We start from the raw sequence: 24,361 nt of genomic DNA, 5'->3' as shown, positions 1-24,361 counted from the left end.
TGCGCATAGAAAAAGGAGGGACTACCGAGATGTTTATAAAGAGTTGCTTAAACCGTGTACTTGTGACACAAGTGAGTGCTGATGTTGCGGAAAAGTTCTTATTCTTAGTATGATGCTGCGAGGTAAAATCGCCGTCTTTTTAAAGAACATTCATGAGATTCGACGTACAGGCTTTCGACCGGTGAGGTTCGGAAAGCACCGAGAACGAGCCTGAGTCCCTGGTGATGAATAGTATCTAAGGATTTCAAGACAGACTGACGGGCAGAGCCATAGACGACGGACCCGTAATCTATCTTTGAGCGAATGCAAGATGTATACACACGGCGGAGTGTTTCCTGATCAGCACCCCTGGATCTGTGAGAGAGAATTTTCACTAAATTCATTGACTTGAGGCACTTCACCTTCAAGTTTTGAATATGAGACTTGAAGGAGAGCTTAGAGTCGAATATGACACCAAGTAATTTGCTATCCGATTTTACAAGTATATCTTGCCCATTAAGTTTGAGCGTGGGTGGTGGAAATGCTCCTCTCATTCTCACAAAGTGGACACACACTGTTTTCTCTGTGGAGAATTTAAACCCGTTCAGTGAAGACCATTTGGCCATTTTATTTATACACAGCTGCATCTGTCGTTCACATCTTGACAAGCTTGCCGAACAACATGATATTTGGATGTCATCCACATACAAAGAGTATGATATGGAAGGTGGAATGACACTTGCTATAGAGTTAATTTTAACCAAGAATTATGTCACACTAAGAACGGATCCCTGCGGGACACCATTCTCTTGCACAAACGAACGGGATAAAGTAGTTCCTAGCTTAACTCTAAATGTTCTGTGGTGAAGGAAATCAGCGATGCATTTAAAAAGGCGACCTCTTACACCAATGGAATAGAGGTCCTGCATGATACCGTATCGCCATGCGATGTCATACGTTTTTTTCATATAAAAAAAACTGACAAACACTGTTGCCTTCGGACAAAAGCTTCACGAATAGTTGTTTCTAGACGAATGAGGTGATCCACTGTGGAACACCCCATTCGAAAACCGCACTGGAATTCAGATATACAATTATTTGTTTCTAGGAGGTGAATCAGTCGGTTATTTACCATTCGCTCAAAGGTTTTACCTATGCAGCTCGTGAGAGCAATAGGACGGTAACTGGCTGGATTTGAAGCTTCCTTCCCTAGTTTTAGGAGGGGTATTACAGTGGCAATTTTCCATACAGATGGTAATGTGCCCTGTATCCAAACATGGTTGAAAAAGTTGAGTAAACATTTTTTTGATAAGTCAGACAGGTGGTCGAGCATGGAATATGTAACTCGATCTGGGGCTGGAGCAGTTGCTTTTGCAGCTAATAACAAGCGTGAGAGTTCTACCATGGTGAATGGTAGGTTGTACGCAGAACCATCGCCATCATATATCGGAAATTTTTGTTTTTCAGCTCTTTGTTTAGTTTTAAGAAATTCACTTGTATAGTGGGAAGAACTTGAAAAGCTTTCGAAGTGTTCACCGAGGACATTAGCCTGTTCTTCTAGGCTTTGGCATGCCTGGCCATTGACTTCTGAAAAAGGAACTGAACGACTGAGATGTCCCCCTCTGATTTTGCGGAGTCTGTCCCACACCACTTTGGATGGGGTATTACAGGACAGCGAAGAAACGAAGTTGCGCCAAGAGGACCGCTTAGCTTGTTTTCGCGTCCATCTGGCCTTTGCTCTTGCCTTTTTAAACAGTAAGAGATTTTGTGTTGTGGGGTACCTCCGAAATGTACCCCACGCCCGATTTTGAAATTTTCGAGTTTCCTCGCATTCACTGTTCCATCAGGGTTTAGGTCGCTGTGGGAGACGACCAGAAGTCTGGTGAATGAATCGTATTGCCGCATCAAGGATGATGTTGTTGATAAGATTGCTAGCTTCCTCGATCGTCACTGTATCAATAGGAATCAGAGAGAGGTCACATTTTTCAGAGATTCCAGTCGGCTAGTTGAAATTTCCATCTGGGAAAGCATGTTGTCAGAGTGTTGACTAGAGTACGATATTTTAACACTAATGGGAAGTGGTCACTCCCCCGAGGATTCTGTTCAACTGTCCAGTCAAAAAACTGGGCAATCGATGGGCTGCATAGTGAAATGTCTATGGAAGAAAAATTCTGTGTTGCAGAGTTCACATAGGTAGGTAACCCAGTATTCAGGAGACAGAGTGATCCCGGAAGGAGGACCCTCTCCAACATTTCCCCCCGTGCATCTAGCTTTGCACTTTCCCACAAAGGATTGTGGGCATTCAGGTCGCCCAAAATCATAAACGGCTGGAGGAGTTGTTTGCATAGATTTTCGAAATCTCTTTGCTCTACTACCACTGATGGGGGCAGGTAGAGTGAGCATATCGTCAAAGTCCTGACGAGGCACACTTCGACTGCTACTGCCTCCAAGTCTGTAACGAGTGGAAAGTGTTTTGCAGGTATGCACTGCGGAAGGACTACAGCCACGCCACCAGATGCACGTGCGCTGTCTGTGCGGTCCTTCCTGAAAACATTATGGCGGCGGAAAGGGTTTAAGTTTTCTTTGTGTAGGTATGTTTCTTGCAGGAAGAAGCAGACAGCTCTGTACTTTTCAAAAAGATCGTGTACATCATCAATGTTATTGTAGAGGCCTCGACAGTTCCACTGAACCACCCACCACCCACCCGACCCACTCACCTGTCGCATAATTATAATGGAAATAACGAAGAGCAAAGGGACTCTGCACATTGTGTGTTAAGGGGGTGCGATCCTTGGCGGGGGAAGCCTCTGTTTCTCCTCTGATTTGCCTCTACCGCGACCTCCGTGCTTTTCTCTTTGCTCCTTCCCTTGGGAAGGAGCTCTTTGGTCCAGTGTACTTGGAAGACTTGACGACGATTTCTGCGACATGCAGTCATCGTCGTCAAGCTCCATTGAGTGTGTGGCAATCTGGGATGAGCTCCCAGTGAACCCATCCGAAACTGAAAGCGCGGCATCAACCTCCGTAGAGGTTGTGGCGGGAGCCGGTGGAGGCGAACTCTCCGCAGACTTTTCTTGTGTTTGGGGAGTGTGGAGTGGAGGCCCACAAGTTTGGTTCCCCACGGATACTCGAGCGATGCCACTCCCCGGCGCACTGCTTCAGAGAAAGATCCTCTTTTTTGAAACTCCAGTTGCGTTTTCGCTGCTTTGTATGTCAGCTGCTGTACAGTCTTAATTCTCAGGATTTCTTTTTCATCACTAAAGCGTGGGCAGCTTCTTGAATAGGAAGGATGGTTGCCTTCACAGCTGACACAACGGAAACTGTTTTTGCACGAATCTAGGGTATGGTCATTGCCGTCACCCGCGCACTTGGGGCATATCAGGTGTCCACGGCACACTTGGGAATCGTGGCCAAATCTCTGGCACTTGAAACATCGACGCGGGTTGGGTATGTAGGGTCGGATGTGACAGTTTACATACCCAGCCTTGATTTCTGCGGGGAGCGTGTGCAATTGGAAAGATAAGATGATGTGCCTGGTTGGTATTTCTTTGTTGTCCCTGCGGATGGATATCCGTTTGGCATTGGTCACCCCTTCGTCTTTTAAACCCTCCTCGATCTCACTTTCGGACCACTGCAGTAGCTCCTCACTAGATATAACGCCTCGGACTGTGTTGAGTGTGCGGTGTGCAGTCATTGAAACTGGAATATTACCAATCTGTTTTACTGACAATAGTGCTGAGCTCTGCTGCCTGCTCTGGACCTCAATGTGGATGTCACCAGTTCTCAATTTTTTTGCACTGTATGCTTTACCTATCACTTGTTCGAGAGTTTTAGCGACGAGAAAGGGAGAGACACTAGCTAGTGGTTGTGTCTGATCTTCAGTCTGAAGGATGAGGATCTTCGGGAACCATGGTTCTGGAGCAGAACTCAAAAACTGCAATGTTTGCGCTTCGGTGCGGTGCCTTTTGTGGCGCCGATCATGTTTTTGTGAGTTCGTGTTATCCATAAAGTGGAATAGGTGATTCGGTGCAGCAGGTGTGTCACCCACCATGGAACCCAACGAGGGAACGTGTTCCAGACGTTAACGCTTCCTCTGCACTATACCCAAGTGCAGTTTTCTAAAGAAAGGAGTACTGCCCAAGGTTGACCCTTGCCGCCGAAGAAGGTGAAAAGAAGAAGAAGTGGGCGGGAGGAGAGATAGAAAAAAAGTAATGAAAAGAGAGATGGCGACTAGCTGAATAGTCCTGGCCGGGCCTTCCAGGACCACCCGTCTATGGGAAGCAGGGGCCAAAGCAGTGTGTTGTTTTCAGGGAAGGGCCCCGAAAGGTCTAACCAACCTCCGAGTCCACTCATCTGTCAGGATCCCCTTTTCCCCAGACACGGGAAAGCCACGCACATCTATACGTGGGGGTCTCTCTCATGCGGCGACCCAACCGTGAGTGCAGAGGGGGCTACTTTCACTTTTCAACGGAGACTTTTGAGCGATTATTTTTTAACGCAGTTTGTAATCGCATATTCTTAGGCGAGATATTTTTAACAGTATATTATATATATATATAAGCAGGAAAAATCAGAAGACGACAAAGAGCTTACAGGAAAACGCAAAGGGGAGTTTATTAACACATATAGCTTCCTATCCCTATATGTGTTAATAAACTCCCCTTTGCGTTTTCCTGTAAGCTCTTTGTCGTCTTCTGATTTTTCCTGCTTATTTCATTCTCGTGGTCAACCGCCCTCCTAAGCTTCTAATCTATCTATATATATATAGTCTGTTTCTCGTTGGGTATATAGATGATCTCCCAAAGCCTTTAGGCAACCGATTATCCTAACGGTGTACGGACGTTTCGATAAAGGACATTCTGATACAGACATCTCGTCCGTATGCTGTTAGTATAATCGGCGACCTAACCGTTTTGAGTGATCATTGACATCATCCCAAGCGATTAACGGACCAAGTATTGACCCTGAGAGTCTTAAGCTGGGGTAGTCGGTACATGACAATTTCAAAATATGCAGCTCGAGGAACCTTATTGTATTTGGATATTAACTTCCATATTTGGATATTAACTAAATGGATTTGGGTATCGACCTTATTGACTATTCACCTTTGAGGAACCTCTATTGTATAGGGACTAGTGTTTGACGGTATCCCATTAATATAATCATATTGCTCTCTGTCCTTTAAGTAGCTAGCAATTAGCTACTGCAGTACACCTCTTGTGGCGTATCTTTCTAACTTCTTGAGTGATATTTTGTGTTGAATAAGGTCACAAGCCTTGGTTAAATCCAAGAAAATACACTGGATTCTAGGGTTCAATCTAAGGGTCATACTAGCTTTTCTTTTAGTTTTTTTATCACATTGCTGAGAGCTAGTTCTGTGGATTAAGTTTAGGGTTGGGAATCCTGGGCCACGTTTACAGTCTAGGGGTTTCGGGATTTTTCCGGACAAACCCCGAGATCCCGGGACAGGGTTTTGGAATTTATGTCAAACCGAAACAGCATGCATACACAGGCTTTGTGTTGTAACACGAATGATTACTGTGTGCGTTTTGTGCGCGTCTCCTCGGCATTCTGTCACTGCTTGTTAATCGAAACATTCGTTTTTAATATGCGACACATTTAATCCAAAAACTGATAAGACCTGTTTTATGTTCTCCTGAAATAAAATGCTCGTTTTTATTCGCAGTTTTCACGCATGACGCCTGCAGATTTACTTCATACTGTCACTGAATACGAAACAAAGATTCGACTTTCAAAACTTTTTATTTCCAATATTGTTTAACGAGCACCAAAACCTTATTGACACCAGCACGTCAGTGCACAAACTACATCGACTGTTACGAGGCAACCTATCGGTACTCTTACCATCTTGTATTTGCATTCCTTCTCGCACCATGTGCTGATTTTTTAATATTTTTTTTATTCCTGTGTATTGATTTGTACCTTATTATTATTATTATTATTATTATTATTGGAACATTGTTCGCTGCCGTGCCTAGACGGGGCTTCGCTCCCCCTTGGCAAGGAAAATAAGATAAAACAAATAAAAACAGCAACAAAAAGCCCCCACAATCACTGAACGCAAGCAGACGCAGGGCATGTTGGTTAGTATGAAGCATGGTAAAGAACGCAACAAAGACACAGAAACGGAAGTCAAAACTTGCTAAGCAATAGGATGTGAATAAAACGCTTGCTTCTATTTTTTCTTTTTCTTCTTTGTGCTGTTATTAACACGCGCGCCCCTATATAAAGGGCGTTCGGCGCCGCCGATACCCCTCAAACTAATAAAGCTACGGAGCGGCTCGTGAGCCACAGGCTCAACAATTGCAGCCTGCTTACCGGCACCCCACAAGAAATGGAAAGAGAAGCGTGTACGACTGCTTAAAGTGCTTGAGAGGCAGCTAAGGACAAAGAATTGTCATTCATAATGCGCGCTAGAAGTTAAATAACTCCTAATTGTTACGGCGTTCTGTGTCGCGAACAATACTTTTCTAAACAAACAATAGGTTTCCAGTATTATGCGCAAACCCCGAAATCCCGGGATTTCGACACGTGAACAACAGCCAGGATTCCGGGGATTTCGAGATTCAGGATATCCCGGATCCGGGCCCATCTTAATTGTCACACTAAGTTGACAAGCTTTCATAAGCAGTAGCTTCTGGTGATGTTATAAAGGAAATGACAAGGGCCATTGTATTTCAGTCTATTTGGAGTTATACTAGAATAGCGAACCGGAAACCACCAAGTGTCAACAAAGTAAGCTTGTTGATTCCCTATGACTGTTCTGTTTCTTTTTTCGAAGTCAGCAATGCAGTTTGTAAATGGAAAATGTCTGGTGAGGCGCCCTGTGTCAGCTCCGTGAAGGCCGTAGATGCCGCACTGATGGGCAGCGATCGACGGACTGCTGGGTGCTACGTTTCCCGTCGGAACTCGTCGGTGCGGGCGGGGTACTGGCCGCCACCGCTCCTGTGGAGTCTGCTACCTGCGAGAGAGAGACGTGGAGGCGGCTTTTTGGTGGGGGATTTCGAAACTCGCCGATGTCGGGATAGCTGCCGGTTGTTGTCTCGTCGGTACGGGGATTTTGGAAACCGTAGGAGTGTGAATAGGATTTATTTTGGCACGATTTATTTCGGCAGGATTTCAAACGACTTATTGTGGTACGATTTATTTCTTTGGTGATTTATTTTAAGGCGATTTATTTTGGACGGTTTATTTCGGTATGCACCCATAATAGAAACATCTTTCCCTGATCAGGGATATGCCGACGGAACCTCCAGGACGCTATGATTCACATAATGAAGTGTGTGGATACTTGATGAGAGCCTGATGACTGATATGCTAGCTAGCTTATGACGACTGATGAGCAAGTTATCTTGCTCTAATCAGGGGTATTGGGATGAACTCATCGAGCTGAGGCCATTGATGAGGATCTGTCTTTGACAATCGTTGGGACTCATTGGAAGGAAGCTGGGGCAACTGGTAAGAACTTTTCAACTGATAACTTTCGATGTACATAAGGGACGGATATCAGATTAATCTCAGGGCGATCCTGGATAAATGTACCAAACCTCCACCGGTTTGTCGAGAGTACGATTATAAGCTGCATCAAGTTCCTTTTAATATAAAAGCCGGCATTGACAATGGCCAGGAGAGCTGTCTATACGTGCCAAAGGTCGAATTGTTTCCTGGATCCCACACATCTGCGAGCCATCGACTTCTAAGCAGCAACAACTGTCTTGTACAGAGTTCCTAACGCTCATCTACTTTGAACTATGTATCCTTAGCAACACTTTATGATTCTGCGGCGAAAGATCTGATATGATCTGATCTGATCATGCATATTCGGCCCTCAGAGACACCATTGGTACAGCATACATCAGTGGCAAAGCATATTCCCTGGCTTATAAAATTTACAAACATGTGCACTAACAGTTTGCTAGTAGTAATGTGTTTTTGAAGTGTGCGTTTATAATTTAACTCATTTGCGCATTTGTCATTTATTTTACTTCAGGTTAGCAATGCGCACATCACCAGGCATGTTATTTCATAAGCATTTCTGCGAATTATTCCGTCATTCCTTTCTTGCTCCAGCTCTGCGTATATATTTAGTTTTAAATAAGCTGCTCCCATTTAATGCTTTCTCTAATCTTTTTTTTTAACTTTCCAACTTTTCCAACTTTCTACCAACCCTCACACTACACGTTGTGGGTGAATTTTATTCACAGGACTCATGGAAACTGTGTGTAAAGTTAAAGTTGGAAATTGTGGGAAAAACAATGACCACAGTTCCTGCTGTGCAGGAAGCAAGGAAAAACTAAGGTCGAAAGAAGGACTTCACAGACAATGCAGAATCTAAACGACTGCGTCGCTCAGTAAGCAAATATTAACAGCCTTGCAATAATTGTAAAGGAATTCATCTTGGCTTTTATACATGCTTGATGGTCACGATAATTGACATTTCCATAGCGCAGCAGCAACTACGGCTTTACACCTGCCTCTTATTATAATCCTTACGAGTAAGTTGCAAAGCTGTATCACAGTTTGAGCGCACTTTCGTATGTGATTTTCCGAAATGTTATCACGGAATATTTTTTTTTCTCTGTTCTGCTCATTGTTGGGAATTCTGCAGTAATATTTGGTTTGATGCGGGATTCTGTGGCGCAAGAATATAACAGTCTACAGTAATGTAATTCAGCTCTTCAGGGATTGACTACATCTGATTAAATGTGACACGATAATTATCAAATAGTTACTTTCTTACATTCTCAACAATCTCATTGGGCCTCGGATGTTGAAGATAACACATCAAGATGAGAAAGTGCGCACATTATCTCCATGAAGCGGGAAATGAAGGGAAGTTCTCATGATCTGTACAAAACTTGCTAACTGATGAAGAAGACGCGAGCAGCTCGGAGGAAATGAATAAACAAGACGTGCACTACAACGGCAGAAGTATTGTAACTTTACCTAGCCTTGACACTCAGTGACTTAGTGAAATGGTGAGCATGTGGTACTTTATTCTTTTTGTGTTAATCTGTGGTTACGTACTCTTATATCTAGAAGAGTACGTAACAATGGGGTATCAGACTTGAATAACATGCGGCACGCACTGCCACGATAAGATATGGGATAACCCAGGTGACAATGGGAACTCATATGTCGATAGCAAAGAAAAGTAGCTTAACCTCTTTGGCTGCACATAGAACATGTGTTTATAAGTCCTAAACGTCGCAACGTTTGGGATTTATAAACACACATGTCGATAGGGTTTGGTAGGTACCTGGGGGGGGGGGGGGGGACATTTAATAGCATTTCATATAATATTTTGCAGCACGCAATGACATTTATTAACATCTCTTAATCTCATTAATCTCTTAATCTCATTAATCTCTCTCTCTCTCTCATTAATCTTTGGTTACGTACTCTTATATCTAGAAGAGTACGTAACAATGGGGTATCAGACTTGAATAACATGCGGCACGCACTGCCACGATAAGATATGGGATAACCCAGGTGACAATGGGAACTCATATGTCGATAGCAAAGAAAAGTAGCTTAACCTCTTTGGCTGCACATAGAACATGTGTTTATCAGTCCTAAACGTCGCAACGTTTGGGATTTATAAACACACATGTCGATAGGGTTTGGTAGGTACCTGGGGGGGGGGGGGGGCATTTAATAGCATTTCATATAATATTTTGTAGCACGCAATGACATTTATTAACATGCAAATAACATTTAATAACATTCTAAGTAAAATTGATCAACTGACATCACCGGAGGGGACGACGGCCACCGCTTTGAAATTCCCGCGCACCTTGCCAACAACGCAAGCGCTGGATCCGCGTCAAATCATCGCCCGCTGCTTAGGTTTTGAACGGGTGCCAGTTTCCAGGCGTGGTTCGGCCCATTGCCCCCTAGTTTCAAGCCAGACAAGCTCTGGACAACTGTATTTTTTGGCTTCGGGTTGAAAATGGGCCTGGTACCACACAATCAATGTAATAAATGCGTTTTGTTCTCATGTAAAATAAGCCTGCACGTGGAGGTTCTCTGACCAAAATGGCCAACCAGTTGTGTATGAATCACCTCTCAAATGCATCTTTCGATGTGTTTACCGACAACACATTGGGCAAGTTTCGAGTAAAGCTTGCACATCAAAAGAAGCTGGAGCGCAGGTCGGAGGCTGCTTTGACAGAAACCAACATACTTTTTGCGATTAAAAATGTCACCGGCACAGTCAATAGAATATCGGAAACAACTCCCTCGGGTGCTACGGTTGAAACATGAGAGCAGGGCAAGTTCAACGCTAGTGAAAACATCCTCTTACCCCACAGACATTTTTAAGCGAAGCATTTCGAGTATAAGGCAAGGATAATACGACGTAGTGGTCATTATGAGGTACAACTTCCTCTGAACTATGGATTGGAAATCGGTGCAGCTCTTTCCGCTAAGCTTCGCAAGGCTGTATAGGGTTGGACAGAGGTTCACCCGTGGATCGAGGCACACAAATATCAGGTGGATACGAAAGAAACTATTAACATAGTTGCTCATCGTTCACGAACTGTAAAGTATGGAGTTCCATAAGACTACTACGAATCGCGGAAGGACCTCGTACCGAACCGACCTGCAGCAAACCGTTGCTACAGTTATCGTTGCTATCGGAACCAATCGCAGTTGTGCGTGACTCAGAATCCTATCCAGTGATTGGTTCCGGTTGATACGGTTCCACGCAAGCCATGTTATCAACGGTTTGTTAAAACTCTCTATAAAAAGACACGTTCGGAATGCAAAGGTGCAGTGCTTGTTGCAACCAGCTGAAAGTCATAGAAGGACTTGGGTTCAGAAGAACTACCTGCCGCCGCCGACGACGACGACGAAAACGACGAAATGACAGGCAATCAGTGATCGGATGTCGAACAACCTCCCGCTGGCGATTCCTTGTCCGAATCGGATCGGCAGGTGGTCGCGGTACGCTATCCGGGATCATCAACTCCAAGGTAAATGTCGCCATCATCATACCTGCATGTTGGAACGACATGATAGGGTGCGGTTCGCCCAAATCATCAGAAGAAACTGTGCTCGTTGAGGCATTCAAGATAACTAGAGACATTTTCCTGTCCCAGTCTCTGCCTCTGTATCTTCCCGCCAGAAGGACTGTGTGGAAGTCTGCAGAAACAACGTACGCGGGGGTACGCAGGAACTGTGAACATCTATCCGACCACCCGTTCGACCCGGTCTCCGAATGGGGAAACCAAATGAGCTCTATATAATCGGCTATTACACAGATCGCGACGTCGACGTAATGCAACTGGTGGCCGGGAGTCTATGTGTCATGTGCTACGCAATGAAGACTGGCTATCATTACCTCCCTGTGTACATGAACGACATGGCAATTGACTTGTTGCAGAGTAGATTGTCACCCAAAGTCGCTGACTAATAAATGTATTGAAATCCACGACGAGCCACCTCATTTTACTGTCGGTCACCATGGTAAATAGGTGCTCGGACTTGTTCTGCTACGTCTTCTCCAGTCTGAGTGCTGTGTCTCTGCTCGTTCTCGAAGGTAAAGCAGGATGCAAAAAAAAAAAAAAGCACTGAAACAGGGAAAATGCACTTGGGTAGACCATAACATCTACGTCCACGAACGCCCAGCTTCTTAACCCCCATACGACTTTCGCACAGCAATAGTCAACCGACGATATACGGAGTCAATCTGTCGTAAAACGATACACGTCACCTGTGGCACGCAGTGCTTCAGAGAAGCAAAGGTCTCGCGCAATTATTACAACTTCGACTGCTTAAAGCCATGTTATAAGCTTCGAACCCGTGCCAGTGACAGAACGGTGTCCCCGGAATGGAAAGCAGAGCGGTTACGGTATCACTCTTTCACAAGTGGGCACTATCTTTCTGCTCTCTCATCTGAGCAAAACAACAAAATGAGTTTAAAACTAATACATAGCCCCATTTCATTTAGCTATGAGATACACTGTAACTAAAGTAGCCGTTGTAATGTAACGGAAGAAATGGCTTGAAATACTCACACCTCTGTCGCTGAGGCTCACACGTGGCACACAGATAGAGATGTGAAGCATATGTGGCGCTGGCAGGACTGACATTGATACCACTTTCTCGAAATGTCAGCGAAAAGGCGGTGGCATCCTGTTACACGCGGGTGATGTTCGAATGGTTGGCGCATCGAGCAGCATTTTAAGATTTCTGTTTCAAAGGAAAGCCGTTCCTGCAAAGCCAGACGAATGAAAATGTCTCCATGAAAGGCTCGCAGTGTGCATTGTGTTCCGCCGCTTCTCTTATTATAAGGAAAAACAATAGGGAAAATGGGAAAACGTATCAGCACGACTTGGAAAGTATTGCATTTCACATGATGCTCCTAAGAAAAGAGGGTTTCTGTGCTGCAGACGTCCACGATGCATTCACCTGATCCCTTCCCCTGAGAGAGAAAAAAAACATAGAGGGTCTTATAAGCATATGGCTAGCTGTCGAACGCAGTCTGAGATCGAGTTACTGTGGATAGTTCGACAGACCATATGCACTCATCGACGATCGACGACGTCACATTGAAAAGGTGCGACTACACAAGAGATATTCCGTCACCTTTATGCCAGTTTTAGCAAACGTCTTATGCCACCCGACAACGTGTTCTGTCAGTCCAACTAAAAAAAAAAAAAAATAGATGGTGGCATGCCGCCTTTGTCCTCCGGCCGATCGGCAGCACTACACAACACTACCAGGACTTCAAATTCATCTACCTAACGTCCATAACGTCGCAACACCCTATATCCCATTTTGTGAGACACTCCGTACGCTCTGTACATTTCGTGAGACACTCTGGAGTACAAGAGCGTGTTTGTCACTCAATTTACTCATTTGAGAGTGCATACGCTGTGATCGGAACCAGACGTACACTGTTAGAAGAAACGGTATAAAAAAGGAGCGAAAAGGGTGCAAAACGCGGACAACGGTCGCCGTATATACCATGGCTCTCAGTTTTATCCCTTTAGATAGGTATAGCTGGAGCGTATGTCCGCACATTATACCATAGAGCAAGTAAGGAGGTATATATGATGTCCTTCTTCTGATGATTATACCTCTGGGGACCTTTCGTTATACCTGCTGCTCAGTGGCGCCACACAACGGCATTCCTGTTACTTCTGAGGTATCAATTGTGCCTTGGTCATTTTGGGACAAATTCAGAATGGCCGTCTGTTTGAGCGTTTGGTTTGTGTGGTTTGTGTCAAGCGACAAGCTAGACAAACTAGGGTGAGAAACAGTGACTATAGACGAACAGTGTATTGTTTGTGAGAGTCAACAGGCGGTATTTACAAATCTCGCCTCCGCTTGTTTCTCATCGAAGTTCTACCGTGGAATGTGTCCCTTGCCGTTCTTTCAAGACAAGCTGATCATTTAAATGGTGTTCAGGTGCAGCCATTGACTTTCACTGTACAGAACGTGTTCACGGATTGTTTCTCCTCTGCAATTACTCGACAGTACTTGCAGTCGAGCTGCACACTGTGTATCGCGTGACGGCGGTGATTGGATGCAGTAGGAAACGTGATGCCAAGCTTCTTACGGTTCCGCCAGCATAACGACAACGGAAGAACACACAGCAAAACGTTCTTTGCTGCAAAAGGTACGTGACCTGATTGACAGTGTAGACAGGCCGCGGGAATGATTCCGCAGTTCAGCCGAAACGGTTGTTAAACGCTTCTCTTCGACATCATTCTGTTGCCAATGGATCGGGAAGGTGACCTTAGTTCATTTCGCCTCCACTGTGCATAGCGACGGCACCGGCTTGGGGTTTGCTTTGAAGTGCACTTAAGCACATGAAACAAATTCATGCCCTTATTTCTATTCCGTGGCCGTAGCGCAAGGCACTGCAGAATTTTCTGTCGTGTGTTTACACAGCACATTACTTAGCTTATAGCATCTGTACTTCCTTCTGGCAGCACATAAAGAGAAATGTACTCGTCATGAAATCTGATGTTTCCCTTCTTTACAGATGTCCACTCTACGGATACATGTGTGTTCCAAGTGCAGCCAGAGAGCCATGTCATTGAAGGCACTTCTAAGACATTTTACGACATTTCACAGCCATGAAGGGAACTGGCAGTGTTCTCTCGAAGGCTGTGCAAGAACATACATGATCTACTCGTCCTTCAGGAAACACATAACAAGGCATCACGGCCACTTGCTAAGTGGCCACGTGGAGGGCAGTACATCCAGCATCAGAGACGACATTGCAGACAGCCACGAACCACATCCTCTTGCCAGTACTTCGGCTGTTCCTACACAACCACCTGATGGTGACTACACTGAACCTGGGGACACCTCTTTCTGCGGTAACCCTCATGAAACTAATCCAGTTAGCCAACTTTCAAGACTTCTATTGAAGTGGAAAGTGCAAAAACAGTTGCCAGAGACTACGCTCAATGAAATTTCGGAAGACATATGTCAGTATTTAGACGCCTTCAAAGAAGAGCTCAGCAATGTTAAATCAGATGACTTTGACGTACTTTCCACAAAGTGGAAAAGGGAAAAACATTGGAAGGAAATGTACGATTACATTGCACCACTAACAATTCTACTACCAAACGAAAATGGGAATTCAGATACATTCGAGTATGTTCCTATCATTGACGTCATAACTGCACTTGCAAAAGTGCATGGCCTTGACGGTGATGAACACAGCAACTGTAGTTCATCGGTGCTGCGAGACGTAACTGACGGGAAGTACTCCTGTGATCATCCATTTTTTGGCACTGCAGGAGGCAGAGAGAAAATAGCTATCCAATTATATTTTGATGATTTTGAGCTCTGCAACCCAATAGGCAGTAAGAGGGGCAAGCACAAAGTCTTGGCAGGTTATTTCACATTACTCAGCAGCCCACTTAATCACAGGTCAAAAGTGGCAGACAAGCACCTAGTATTACTTGCAAGAAGTTGTTTGGTAAAGAAACATGGCCTGATGTCTGTGATGAAGCCCCTGCTAAATGACCTGAAAAAGCTAGAGTCTGAAGGTATTCTTATATGTGGCGAAAAGGTCCACGGGTCTCTTCTTTACATTTGTGGGGACAATCTGTCCTCACATCAGATTGGATCGTTCCAGCAATGTTTCTCGAAGGGATTGGTGTGCAGATTTTGCATGGCAGACAAAGCAGACATTAGCACGGAATGGCATGAACATGAGTTTGCAATGAGGACAAAAGAGTCGCATGCTCGCCATGTACTACTTGTAGAAGATGACCCCTCTTTGTCGCGCGTGTACGGAGTGCATGGCAAAAGTTGCATGAGCTCTGTAGCCACTTTTGACCCAACGATGAGTCTCCCTCCAGATATCATGCACGATTTATTTGAAGGTGTTGTCCCATTTGTTCTGAAGCATGTCATCAGCAAACTTGTTTCGGAGCATATCTTCTCACTGCCTTTGCTTGACAAGAGGCTCTCTGCATTTCGGTTTCAAGGCACTGACAAAAAGTCACAGCCACCATCAATTACTACCTCTGCATTGAAGGAGTGTGGTATAAAAGGGTCTGCTTCCGAGAAATGGTGTTTGTTCCGTTTTCTTCCATTTCTTATTGGAGATCTCGTTCCTGAGACAAATTGTGCATACCAAGTGTACCTCAGCCTGAGGGCAGTTGTTGACATAGTCTGTGCACCACAATTTACTTCTCGTTTTATTAACAATTTACAATTTATTTATTAATTTTATTTATTTTTTATTTATTTATTTTATTATTATTTTATTTATTTTTATTTATTTATTATCATTAATTTATTTACAATTTACTAAGTCGTTAGTGAGAAAGACACACAACTTTGTTAATGTATCATTTAGCACACCCCCAACATCATGAAGTGGTGACAGTTGGCAGCAAGCAGACATGTCTTACTACACTGCCACAGCTTGTGCAGCAAACAATCGAGGTATTGCAAATACCCAACTGTGTTGTAAGTACTGTACATTCTATCACAGTAATGGGCAGAACATTTCAAGTGGGCTGCGTGCTTCCCATGAGTGTGTGTGATGATGAGTTGCCTGACTTTGCTCAAGTAATGATCATTGCTTTGTGTCGACAGCATCTTTTTGTACATGTTAAGCTATTGAAGACATTGTATTTCGATGAACATTTACATGCAAATGCTGTAAGCTGCACAAGTGATTTTGCAGTGATTGATGACCCCAGGCATTATGAGCAGTTTCATGATTTACTTTATTTGTACAAATCTGGTGACAAACGTTATGTCAATCCACGATACGAGATGATCGTTGGGAAAGAAACAAACTGCGTGATGTACAGTTTCCCACGCCTCTAACCAATCAACCATTCAGTGTAAACAAGTGGGACGTGGGACTGCTTAGAAGTATTGCAGACAGTACCCCATTTTTTGCCCCAAGATATTATGCAAAGACTTTTCATGCTCAGGCTCTGTCATGTTAGTCACTGCTCAAGGACTGTCCCTTTGCCTGGAAGTTATAAAGGCAAAACTTTTGGAAACTTGGTTACTGGGAACCGCATATGTCCGTCTACTGTCCATCACACTCCGTTCCCGACATGTTGTGCATGTTTCTTTTCTCTTTTCCTTTTGTGTAATATTTAACATTGCAACACATCACATGTTGTATCTGTTCTTGTACATCTGTATGATACTTCTGTTCTAGCATATTTATATTTAGCATTAGCTTATGAACTGCTCCAATGCCTTTTCTGGTTGTCATTTTGAATTCCTTTGTGCTCAATATTGCTATCCCTACTGAGTTGCCACAATAAAAACAGTTTGTTACACTCTTACTCTGGCTTGTGTATTTCTTAATTGAGCATTCCATTCGCTTCCACGAAAAGCACATTATTGAAAAGCTGATTTTGGAGGATCTCAGACGCCGGTTACCTTCCCCCCTCATGATAAGGCTGCGGAAAGACTGTGGCTTGTGTATTTCTTAATTGAGCATTTCGCTTCCATGAAAAGCACATTATTGAAAAGCTGAATTTGGAGGATCTCAGATGCCGGTTACCTTCCCCCCTCATGATAAGGCTGCGGAAAGACTGTGGCTTGTGTATTTCTTAATTGAGCATTCCATTCGCTTCCACGAAAAGCACATTATTGAAAAGCTGAATTTGGAGGATCTCAGACGCCGGTTACCTTCCCCCCTCATGATAAGGCTGCGGAAAGACTGTGGCTTGTGTATTTCTTAATTGAGCATTTCGCTTCCATGAAAAGCACATTATTGAAAAGCTGAATTTGGAGGATCTCAGATGCCGGTTACCTTCCCCCCTCATGATAAGACTGCAGAAGGACTGTGGCTTGTGTATTTCTTAATTGAGCATTTCGCTTCCATGAAAAGCACATTATTGAAAAGCTGAATTTGGAGGATCTCAGATGCCGGTTACCTTCCCCCCTCATGATAAGGCTGCGGAAAGACTGTGGCTTGTGTATTTCTTAAAGGGACTCTGACCAGAAGTTCGACAAATATTTCGTTTGCATCTATTACGAAGGTATAATATGCCTCCAAGCCACGCGCGAAATATTTTGGCTGTGCGCGGAGGCAAAGTTTGCCAAACAGGGAGCTGAAAACCGGCTTCGCTTTTCCCCCTCAACTCGCGCAATCGGGGCCGAAATCTAGCCTCTTTGCAGTGGACATCCGCCAATTTCCGTGTGTGTGACGAAGTCACGAGGGCCACGTTTCATTGGGCGCCCGGACCGGAAGTTCTGTTGTTAGTGAGTTTGTGAGAGCGCCGGCATCCGTCCGGAAAGCGATCTTCAATATGGACGTCGAAGGCAGAAAGGCAGAAATGCGGAGACTTCGAGCCCGGAACTTCTTTCTGACCTTTCTGCGATCGAGACACGAGAAGAAAATTCTGCGTGCTGAACAGCTCGGTAGGCTTTCGAAACGTCGCCGATGCCGCGAATGCGAGACGAAGTTAGAGCTCTACGAACATCAGTTACAGATGAAGCAAACAGCATGAGTCGACTGTCTTCAGGTAAGCGATGAGCTTTTTAACGCACACTGTGATCGAACATGTAAACGTTCTCAGAAATTTCGTGTTCTGATATCTAATGCGCACTTGCTGTTCATGGTGCAGGTGTGGCTGGTGTGTCATAATGCCGAAGGAGATCGAATGCTTGTGCTGCAAGGAGCTCGAAAACACTGCCGAATGACTGCAGTATGAGTGCATTACAACCCACAAAGATTTCCAACTTCTATTCTTCAATATGACTGTCCTGAAGGTCGCATATTGAACTCCGTGGGCAGCGCGAACCTATGAGCGACTGTATTCACAAGTAAGTCACATGTGTCCTTGTCGAACGATGTTAAAATTTGGGCGCCCAAAACTGGTTTGGTCCTGCAATAGAGTCGTTAAAAACTCCAGTATAGGGCGCAGCACATAAAAAGGCTATACAGTACACGACTCTGAACTGGAGAAAACCAATATAGGCAGTTTTGTAATTGTCAGTGTGCTGTGTCCTGAGTCACGTTTTTATGTATTGCCCTGTGCATAAGGCTTTAGCGTAGGTTTTTAGCGATATTCAGTGTTCTTGATTGTCGATTCAGTGAAAAGCAAAACAATTTTGGGTTCTAAAAGAACACAGCATGTGTAGTAATGTACAAGGTGTGGGCAGGTAAACTGCAGTTACTCTCAGGTACATGTAGAAATGACAATGCACACACACTGTACTGTAACCGGTTACCTATTTGCCTAAACTATATTTTATGTACATCTGTGTAGACGATGCAGATACACTGCGTATCGCCAGTTTGCAAGGTGAGTATGGCACAAGCTTGGAAAAAACAAGATCATGGTCATCCCAGCCTGTGCAGTGAAGAGGGTCTGGCAAGCCTTTCCCACAGAAAATGCCACAGGCTTCAAGTACCCAAGATCCTAACTGGGGGTACCTCTTCGCACAGCTCGTCTATCACATTTAAAATAATTCAGCATCTGTATTTAGGATGATCTATAGCTCTCAGGATGATGCATGGTTCATGAGTTCAACATGTTGTGTTGAAACACAACACTAGTACTTTTTAATGAGTCTTGCGGAACGATAGATGAGCACTCCTTTCGTGACATTGTGTACCATTGCTACAGTGAACAATTTCTTGAGCAAGACTGATGAACGAACAAAAAATAGAGTGTTGTCTTCCAAATATGTATGTTCCTTGTAGCTTCCGTATTTGTTAAGTGACCCATGTTGATGTCCCCCCTCATGTAATGCCTGCAATGGCCTTTGAGACATATTCATAAATAAATAAATATCAAAACTGGAAAAAGATGTAACACGTATCCTCTCTTTGTGTGAATGATACATAGACATTCTCAGAAGATTTGTGCATAGTCACACTTTGCCTCATTTTGCATAAAGCCTAGTTCCACCTCTTACATCATCTCCACAATCTCCAAAGCAGTACAAGGCTAAAGTAATCAGCTACTACATAAAAAGAAGGAGGGGAGGAAAACAAATGCTGGCACATCTAAAATTCGAAGAAACCCTGGTACTTTCACGGGGCTACTCACGGCTCAGTGCTTGATCAGATCCCGATGGAAAACAGCTTTTCTGAGCCTCAGTGATTGATTCCCTTGATTGCACTGACTGTGAGGCACATCTCATTGGCTTGGTGGCAAGTGGGCTTGCGTCTGATAGTAAGATTTGGAAGAAAGGGAGCAAGGAACATCTCTCTACGGTCTTAAGAAGGATATCAACGCTACCTGTCAAGGTACAGCATTTCATGTTGCTTTCAGTAAGTACAACACTCCTCATAGCAGTTACCATTCGTGTAGGGAAAGCATACTGAAGTTAGCTCAGGCAGTGCATCCAGAACTGTGAATCGGGTTCATAGAGAGCACCTGGTGAGAGGGACAGCAACAGTGTCCAGTAAAGACTCTCCAGGAATTTTGTGCAGGTTTAGGGGTCACACCTTTTAATAGTGTTGATGGAAAGCAGGGTGTGTGAAACACTGACTTCTGGTAGATGAATTCTTGTTATTTATAACCAGGTACCCATGTTCTAGTAATCTAGAAAAAGCCTTGGCTCTCTTAGAGGAAATTGCTAATGAATCTGAGTGTCTTTTGTGGAAACATGTTGTAACTGCCTTTCTATCCACCCTTCTTAGTTGCCCTAGCAAAAGCAAATATGTAATGCTGTACACCATATCTGATGCCAGCACACCAATTGCTTTGAGTGTTCTCAGGCTTCTGAAATGGAGCTACCTCGTACATACGCTGTGCCATGTCGGCAAGAACATAAATCAGACTGCCTTTACTTTTTAAATTGGCCCATCAGTGCTTCATGTGACTGCAAGAATGGCACCCCCAAAACAATAGGCAACAAGAATGATTTCTGCAATGTATTGAGCTTTGTAAAACAACAACTTTATTTGAAAATATATTCCAAAAGCCGCGTGACAACCTCATAATGTAGCGTCCTTTACTGCAAACACCGCTCAACACAACGAATAAAAACAGAGCGTAAACGTTTTGTCGCCTATCCGGGTGGCATCATCAGTACAACAGAGGCCAAAGATGAGCACATCAGCCTATCTAAGAGGGAATCTTACACATCCGATAGGGGGCCACGGTATGTATTACAGGCTGAAGCATCACGCCTGATAAAGCAGGATTCTAAGAACTTTCTAGGGTCCCATCGCTAGTCATGAGCAAAGGTTACTGCACCATCAAAATATATGTCCCTTAGGACAGCAGTGGTAGACTGATTCGGTCCTGTTTAGTTAAGCTAAGCATTAGTAGCCCTGGCAACTGCCTCTTTTAGTCTTGTCCCACGTCTTGTCTATCTCGCCAATGTAGGTTGCATCAGATTCTATGCACTCAACTTCATATGCACAGTCAACATGCCTGATGGGCACAGTGCCCTCCAAATAGCGTATGAAATACATTGGATGAAAGGAATGCGGACCACCGATTTGACTCCTTTGATGTTGTTTTTGATTGTTCTCTGTTGGAGGGATGATGCCACCTGGATAGGCAATGAAACGTTTACTCTCTTTATTCTTAATTGTTGTGTTAAGCCAGTGTTCTGAGTAAAGCATTTTACATTATGAACTTTGTTTGAATGATGATTAGTGGCGAGCTTCATACCCTGGGCCACTACTCTAACAATTGCTTGTGGTAGTGTGGCGAAATGGAATAACGAGCCTTGTAGACAATTTACTTGGCAATATATTTATTTCTCTCTCATAGGTTGAAGAACCCAGTGTGGTGTTACATAACGGAGGGGCACGTAATTATACAAGACCGATCACCAAAAGGCCTTGCTTTTGACTAGATTAAAATGTGAAGCGATTGTAATATAACAAATGCTGCATGGTGGCGATATGATAGGTTCTCCTCACGAGTTGTCGCCACAGTTACGGTTAGCTGAGAAACTGCATATCCAGGTAGCAGAATCAAATTTTAATTAGGCTACTTTGGCCAACACGCGAGCGTAGAGCACAGTGTCAAAAGCCCTTACAAAATAAAAAGAATACTACATCTACATGGACCCAGAAATCAAGACAAGTTTGAAATGCTGTGAACGAATTCCACTACGTTTGTTTTGCCTGAATACCCTTTTCTAAAGCCATGCTGGAATTTAAAAAAAGAAATTGACAGAGTCAACTTAGTTGACAACGTGGTAGTACATGATGTGCTCCATTAGTTTACAGGGAACCCTAAAAAGTGGAGCTGGTTAATAGATAGAAGGAGCATAGTTGTCACCTCTTCTGAAGACAGGAATAAGCTTGAGACCTATGTCCTCGACTCGCACACATACTAAGAACCTTTGACACAGATTAACGTATCTTCATTCCAGCTCTTTCACTTTCAGATGTTCATCTCTGTTGAGTGGTCTGTCATTCTTGTAATACAGATTGGAATTGAAATGCAGGTGCATAAGGGATGCTCTGAAAGAAAAGTGTTTGGTTTTAGTCCTCTTAATGTTTCTGAAAACGAAAACAAACTTCACGGTGACTATTCTTCTGAAATGAGCTATTCCAGGATGACAGCAAAAAAATATATCTTGCCATATCATTATATCCACCTGGCACTTCAATTGAATAATGGCAGTTGAAGATGACGATGATTCAATTTAATGACGCATAAGCAACTCGGGCTATAGTGTGCCAAAACCATGGTAAAACTGTGACTTGTTAAATATCAGACGATTATACTAAAATAATATACTTTGTTGGTTGGTAAATTGAGATATAGACAAAAACATATGATAAAAATAAGCAATTGAAGAAAAGGCAATTGTTGGCTTTGTGTGACTGATGTCGAGTTTGCCACACTACGTGTTGAATAATAATGAACGCTGATACGCTGTAGCATATAAAGTACAATCATACACACGCTCAATATGTGGTGGATATGTGAAACCAATATACACATACTTACATTTCAAACTTTCTTGAAAAAGGCAGTCCAAGTCTGTCGGATTTGCCAGACTCTACACAAAGCCAGTAAGCACAGTGTGGAATGACCATGGAGATAAGAAACTAAGGAGATGCCCTAAGCGCCTCTCCCAATGCAAGCGAGCATGCCGTGACCCGCGCATGGCATTGTGGTTAGTTGCCCACACACGTGACCCATAAACGTCACGGCAAGACGTCATAAAACATGGCGTCCTCCATGTCCGCGGCGTATCTTACCTGAATACAGAGACGAGCTGCGGTCTAATAACTTGTTTCCGCTTTCATAACGTCTTTGGAGTTAGAAATTATCACACGCGTTCGAACACAAGATAGATCATCTCAGTGTGGAAGCAATGGATCACTAAATCGCTAGAAGAGGTACGTACGTCATCGTGACATTGCCTGGCTGCTCTTGTGTTTTGCTCAACTTTTGCTGTGATTTATCACGCGGAAAATGTTGAAACAACCGATAACCTTCAAAGTATTGTGCGAATGGACTCCTTGAAGGTAAGACGTTCGCTGAAAATGAGGTTTGCTAAACTTCCAAACGTCCGCGCAGACCGCCATAACGCCGAAACATGTGGGGATCACGTGACCGGGCAACTAGATGGGCGTGGTATTGCCAGGAGCGACCGCTAGAGGGGTCCCACGGCCCTCCGATCTTATAGCCCTCTCCTTAGTTTCTTACCTCCATGGGAATGACTGATTCATCTTTCGAAGGCAGAGGTGCAGCTACCACGACGCTTCGTCATCTCAATGCTTCGGAGCGGCATAACCTAGTAAGAAGCCATCAGAAGGATTTCATAACGATAACTTGGTCGAAAAAGTGGAGGGTTCTGTGGGATATGTAAGAAAGCATACGCGTTACACAACAGCTACGAGAATGATCGACTGCACCTGCATGGTTTTCAGTACGTAGACTTGGAACTGAAAAATAAATGTGCTAACCTTGTTGATACTACTTTTCCGTCAGGACCACACGAGAGCACATTTGGTTTCTTTAGTTGAAGGTATCATCAGGTCCCCATGCTCCTTTGAGATGCAGCAGACAGAAGTTCGCTGAGGCGAGTGACTGCCGTTGCGGTTCGTCGCTTCGCAGCAGATCAAGAACAGTACACCGCAACGATAGGTGAAACGTTCAGAATATGGTGACCAACTCCAATACCAACCCAATGACCCGAACAAAGAGGATGAACCGGGAGTCACACAAGTTCGCAGTTCGCAAGCTCGGCATACGGCATCCATTACAGCTGACCGGATACGGAAGCATATATCGAACGCCGTGTACAGATTGAAAAGAAAATCGTAGAAACTGTTGCAGGTGATAAATGGAGGGTATATTTTTCTTTTTGAGGCTCTCTAACAAAAACATATTAACGTAGAAATGCCATTTCATGAAGGAAATTGACAGATATTGCGTGACCACGTGACGCGTTTGAGCCAATTGTGGGTGTTGCGAGTGGCCCCCGTGTTGACGTCATTTTGATGGTGGACCGGGGTGGATATTCTATATAAACGTATGTTTTCTGGTTTGACGCTAGGCGTGCTGCACTCGGATGAAGTCGAATGTTTAAAATTCGAGTTTAGAGAAACCGTGGGGTTTTAATACGTGAATTTTCGCATGGAGAGTCCTTGTTGGGTGCTTTATCGAATACAGGTACGAAAGAGCTCCCACAGTTTCTGGTCAGAGTCCCTTTAATTGAGCATTTCGCTTCCATGAAAAGCGCATTATTGAAAAGCGAATTTGGAGGATCTCAGATGCCGGTTACCTTCCCCCCTCATGATAAGGCTGCAGAAGGACTGTGGCTTGTGTATTTCTTAATTGAGCATTTCGCTTCCATGAAAAGCACATTATTGAAAAGCTGAATTTGGAGGATCTCAGATGCCGGTTACCTTTCCCCCTCATGATAAGGCTGCAGAAGGACTGTGGCTTGTGTATTTCTTAATTGAGCATTTCGCTTCCAT

At 44.0% G+C, this 24,361-nt stretch overlaps 1 long non-coding RNA gene across 2 annotated transcripts in view; it reads right to left on the bottom strand.

Moving 5' to 3' along the window:
- Positions 1-24,361, bottom strand: part of LOC135401506 (uncharacterized) — a 182,121-nt gene that overhangs the window by 85,406 nt on the left and 72,354 nt on the right. Inside the window, exon 3 of one of the 2 annotated variants that reach the window (XR_010424833.1) lies at positions 5,467-6,958. The exons of the other annotated variant lie outside the window; for it this stretch is intronic. This is a non-coding gene — a long non-coding RNA (uncharacterized LOC135401506). Of the gene's footprint in view, positions 1-5,466; positions 6,959-24,361 lie in introns of those variants that run through there. 2 annotated transcript variants of the gene reach the window in all.

The sequence above is a fragment of the Ornithodoros turicata genome, chromosome 1 (assembly GCF_037126465.1).
Source record: "Ornithodoros turicata isolate Travis chromosome 1, ASM3712646v1, whole genome shotgun sequence".
NCBI lineage: Eukaryota > Metazoa > Arthropoda > Arachnida > Ixodida > Argasidae > Ornithodoros > Ornithodoros turicata.
Note: the sequence above shows the minus strand (reverse complement) of the source record. Positions and strands in the feature narration are given on the sequence as shown.